Genomic DNA, 5,792 nt, shown 5'->3' with positions numbered 1-5,792 from the left:
CCTGTGCTCAATCCCATGATGCTTTCAGACTAATAAGCTTTCAGGCTTATCAGTTGAACTCTCTCCTTTATATAAAATTCACCACCATCTACTGGACCTATAACTGCAGTTTATAAATTTGTATATTTATGTAAATTCTCTTTTTTCATAACATCCTCTTACTGTTTACAGCCTCCATTAGTCACATTAAGTCTCATTATTGCCTTAAATGATAAATTTTTGAAAATTAAATAAACGGCCACCTCATTTCTGCACCCACTTCCTAAGCCCTGCTGCAGTGGCGGTTTCAGGTGGCACAGGAACCTGCTTTCCTCCAGATCACTAACATTCTCTGAATTGACCTCGAATGTTTTAATACACACTAAACTCAGCAGCTCATGCAGTTCAGCTCTGTGATCAACATGTACATAGGGAAGCCATGGTCTCTTTGCTTTTATGGTTCTCATAAAGCATTCAGACTTCCCATGGCTTAGGAGATATAACCCTTCCCTTAAACTTTCACAATATTCTGTCTTTGTTGATTTTCTTTTAATAACCTGTTCTCTTTGTCTGTTTTTCTATTCTGTGGGATTAAAATGATCAATTTCTAGAGATGTAAGTCTGGAGTTTCACACAGGCAGAACCATGCCAAATGCACGAGCATATTTATATTTACGTAGGTTTCCCTTGCACACTTTAAACACAGCATATTCGAATCCAATGCACTTCTTTTTCTGTGATATAGGACCTGAGTCTCCCACACTGAAGCATTCCTATTTTCTACATTCTCAGAAATGACTATATGTGCAAACAATTTTGTGGAACTTAAAAGTCTGTGAATATGTGTGTGTGTGTGCAAAATTATGTGAACCTATTTGCTTGGTTTAAAAAGGAAACTTTTTTTTTGCTAAATGCCTCTAATCATATTGCTAGATTAATAAATTTTAGTTTTCTAGATAATGGAATTTATTTCCTAGAGTGATTATTTTTAATCAGAAAATCGTCTAAACACTTTTTGTGACACTATAGTTTGTTACTTCTTTGGATGTGAGTATTGTAAAGTCAAATGCTACAAATGCAGGACAACACAGAATTCCTGAGCAACTTCACAATGAAAACACCAACTTTCTTGTTGACTGGCATTCCTGGCCTAGAATCTGCTCATGCCTGGATCTCCATCCCTTCTGCTGCCTTTATGCCACCGCCCTCTCTGGGAACAGCAAGATCCTCTTTATCATTGTGACCCAGCAGAGTCTGCATGAACCTATGTACTACTTCCTCTCCGTGCTCTCAGCACTGACCTGGGTTGACTATTTCTACAATGTCAACCACTCTGAGGATCCTGTGGTTTCGTGCAAATGAAATCAGTCTAGACTGGTGCATTGTTCAGATGTTTTTTCTTCACGGGTTCACATGTATAGAATGTGGGGTGCTGGTGGCTATGGCTTTTGACCGTTACATAGCAATCTGTAATCCTCTTAGATACACTACAATTCTTACTAATTCTAGAATCATTCAGATGGGTTTCCTAGTGATTATGCGTGCTATAGTATTAATAGTTCCCCTACTTTTGCTCCTTAAGCTCGTTTCTTTCTCCCATTCCTACTGTTATCATCCAGATGTGATTAAATTAGCATGTTCAGACACTCGGGCCAACAGCATCTGTGGATTAGTTCATCTCCTTCTAACCACGGGAGTAGATACTCCAAGCATTGTCTTGTCTTATATACTGATCATCCGTTCTGTCCTCACTATTGCCTGGACGGTACAAGGTCTTCAGCACCTGTGTGTCCCACATTGGAGCAGTTGCTATTCTCTACATCCCTATGTTTACCTGTCCTTGGTGCATCGCTATGGTCAGTCAGCCCCCAAAGTAGTCCATTTGATGATGGCCAATGTTTACCTTATTTTACTCCCTGTGCTCAACCCCATCATCTATAGTTTAAAAACAAAACAAATTCGAAAGGCTATCCTTTGTTTGTTCCTTACAAAATAAACAGAGATTGCTCTTAACTTCTGAAAAACCTGGTGTGGTTTTCTTGCTACAAAAGCAACTGTGGTTGGAGAATCCCCATTAGATGTGGCAGTTTCCAAAATTTTAATTTATTTAACAATGGTTAATTAATATTAAATGCTTTATGGTTAAAATACAAGGATGTTATGCTATCCCAGGAGCTTTACAGTCTAACTATGGAAATGCAAATAATGATGAAGAAATAAATCTATTCTTCAAAATAGCTGACATTTCCTGACAGTTTTGTTTTTGGTTTTCTACTAATGACTCACAAGACATATTCTACCTATCCTTCAAAGCAGTGTAACAAAATATATAACATTATTTACAATGCAATTAAAATTCACACTATTGGTTATTGAGGTCTGGAGATGTTTAGGCCATAATCTAACATGGAACAAAGATGATATTCTAGTATGAGATTTCCATATCCTAGACACACGCTCTGCTTCCCACACTCTTCCAAATATACCCAGGGGAGATGCTACATGATCAGAAGTAAAATATGGATCACCGTAAATGCAAGCCTCATTTCTAAATGTTCCATAGCTTTTTCAAAACTAGAATTCAAAGACAACCTATAATATAAATGATAAAAACAAGTAGTGCAGACAAGTCATTATAAGTGTCAGTCAAAAGAGAAGTTTTGAGAATTAAGGATATTTGTCTCTTTATTTGATAAATGGACTGGAACTAGGAATGTAGAAGGGTTCATCAATTAAAATTCAAAGAATTTTAGAGCAGTTTGTTGTCTTGTATCTGCATACTTGTTCATCTATAATTTAATACAATTCATCTTAACTTCATCACAGAAAAGCTCAAAACAAAAATCAACATTCTCGTATTACTTTTGATAAAATTTCATGTTCTATGAACATCATAAATGACTCACATGGTTTCTTTAACCATCACAAACTAAAATAAAGGTTGATTGATGATTCTCAAATGATAAATAATTTATAAAGAACCAGACACAAAATATTTGCTTCCTAAAAGGGACTTAGGAAACTAGACTTGTTTGGCCTTAGAAAACAGTGAAAAGTTTAAACTCTCCGTTGCACAGAGGAAATTAGAGATGTAAACAACATGACGATCTATATGATGGATGTCAGGTACATCTCACACACACTGGGAAACCAGTATGACGAACCAGATTACATTACCTCACAAACCCACTTTGCATACTTCTTTTCAAATTATGTGCTTATTCAAATGACTTTCCCCCTTAGAACACTTGGTTCATCTGCACACATGTGATGTAGGTGTACTTTACTGTGGTTGCCCTTGCATTGTGTAATACAAATTAAAGGATTAATAAACGTACATCTGTTCTATAAAGTTTTGAATATGTGTGTGAAATGTGAACATGCACAAAAAATTGAAATGATGCGTTTAATGGTATTACGGCTGATAACGCAAAAGTAGTATTTTACCCAGTTTCCTTTGCAATCTGAAGTTGAAGAATTTCTAAGGATACATCAAGAAGATACTTTGGAAACAATTCTGTGGAAGTATGTTTGTTATGTATACAATATTCACATGAATTTTAAAATTGCTCAGGGTCTTAGCTGGGGTCATCCTTGTGGATTCCTGGGAATTTCTTTAGTGTCAGGTTAGTTGGTAGCACCATGATGGCTCCGTCTCTGTCTCTGTCCTTTCCCCATCTCGACAACTATGTTCCCTCAAGTTCTCCTCCCACTCCACTTCTGCTCTCCTTCTCCCCTTCTGTCCTCCCTTCTCTTCCCACCCTGATGTTTGTTCCCCCCTTTTTTTTTTCAGGAGATCTTGTGTATTTCCCCTTCCCAGGGGGATCTATATAGGGTTCACGTTGTTACTTTTCTTCTTTAGGGTATATATACATATATATATATTTTTTTGTTTATATATATATATATATATTCTTGAGAGAGAGAGAGAGAGAGGAGAGAGAGAGAGAGAGAGAGAGAGAGAGAGAGAGAGAGAGAGAGAGAGAGAGAGAGACTATAGGTTCCTTATCCTTTGCTTCACAGTTAGTATCCACTTATGAATGAGTACATATGATTATCTTTCTGGGTCTGGGTTACCTCACTCAGGATGTTTTTTCTCTAGTCCCATCCATTTGCATGCAACTTTCAAGATGTCATGTTTTTTTTTTTTATCGCTAAGTAGTAGTCTATTATGTAAATGTACCACATTTTCTTTATCCATCTTTTGACTGAGGGGCATCCAGGTTATTTGAAAAAGAAAAAAACACACTATAAAAAAATCTATAATGCACAGTCATGGCAAATCTTAACAAACAAGTCATTGTTTAGTCAAAGGTTTGATCAAACAGGAACCTGAGCATTCCCAGTGTCCTGGGGATAAATCAATGTGATTGAGACAGGGAGTGGAAAGTGGTCTGAACATTTTCTAATATATATGTTACAAGAAAAAGAAGTCATGTATCCAAGAAGGACTGGAGGTAGAGGGGTGCAGGAAGCTAGAGGGAGAAGATGGGGAACCAGACACGAGTCACAAGAAAGTCTACGAGAAAAAAAATCATTATATATAAAAATTGCATTGAACTGAATGTCAGATGTCCATATATCATATAGCCCCAAACTGAGTGTCAGATGTCCCCATATCATACATATAGCCCCGAACTGAGTGTCAGATGTCCCCATATCATACATATAGCCCCGAACTGAGTGTCAGATGTCCACATATCATGCAGAAAGCCTGGCTAAACATCACAGACAAATACATGAAAACATAAAGGCAAGACATTTGTGAACCTCTGAACTGAAGAAAGTACAAAGTAGTAGTAAAACTACCAAATTTCTGTGAAAATTGTCATTTAATTTTGTTTGTTTTATTGTTTTATTTTTGTTAAGGTTTGCTTCACTGGATTTAAAATGCCAGAGTTGTAATTTTGTGTGTTACACTATTAGACACAAAATCAAATGTTCATAAAAATAAATAAATTTTAAAATCATAGTCCTTATCTGAAACAGGCCTTGAGATAAATAAAACACAGACATTCTTCTGAAGTCAGTGGAGTCTGGGTGTCTTATTTATTCTTCGATTTTGTGCACTGTTCTAAAATTGTAGCCACAGGAAAAGAACAAAGCTTTCCTCTTGCAAAACTCACAGGAGAAACAAGGCAAGTTAAAGATGTAAGAGGAAAATCTGGTAAATGCTTGAGGGCAAAAATTAGCTGCTATATTAGGGTATCCACATATAAAATGAAAAAAATACATTTCTTCTAAAGGATGATTAACCCAAAATGGATAAAAATATAAAATCTATAATGTTGAAACAGATACAAAAAAAATATATCAAGATAGATACATAAACTGTTTTGAAGAAAGATCCCAGTGGTATAGAAAAAAACTGAAATTTAATAGAAACTTTTATTAATCAAAATACAATGTTAATTTTGTATCAGTCAACCAGGTCACAATGCACAGGAATTCACAAAGACCTTCTTCAAGTATTCATAGTAACTTTGTTAAAAACAAGTAAAATGAGAAGCAATATAAAATGTTCATCAACTGGTTGACAGGAAAACCTATAAGGATTACTGATACAACAATCAACATGAATGAGTTGCAACTGACTTCTTTAACAACTGGACCCATTTATATGTCACTTCTGGGTGTCAGTCAACTGGCAAGTTTGTAAGAAAGACTCAATTATAAAGATTTAGTACAAAAAGCAATAGTTCCCTCCAACACATTTGGTCCTGAGATCATAACGTATGTTCATCACCACTCTCCTTTATCATATTTTTATGGATTTCTTTTACTTTGAGACACTTCCCATGATGTAGGTTTCT

At 35.9% G+C, this 5,792-nt stretch overlaps 1 pseudogene; it reads left to right on the top strand.

Annotated features, from left to right (window-relative positions):
- The first annotated feature begins 1,045 nt into the window (after positions 1-1,045).
- LOC126493936 (olfactory receptor 51F1-like) lies at positions 1,046-1,975 on the top strand (annotated as a pseudogene).
- The last annotated feature ends 3,817 nt before the right edge of the window (positions 1,976-5,792 follow it).

Source organism: Alexandromys fortis, unplaced genomic scaffold, assembly GCF_014885135.2.
Source record: "Alexandromys fortis isolate MF-2015 unplaced genomic scaffold, M_Fortis_MF-2015_v1.1 scaffold_360, whole genome shotgun sequence".
Taxonomy (NCBI): domain Eukaryota; kingdom Metazoa; phylum Chordata; class Mammalia; order Rodentia; family Cricetidae; genus Alexandromys; species Alexandromys fortis.
This window is presented reverse-complemented; position numbering and strand designations above follow the sequence as displayed.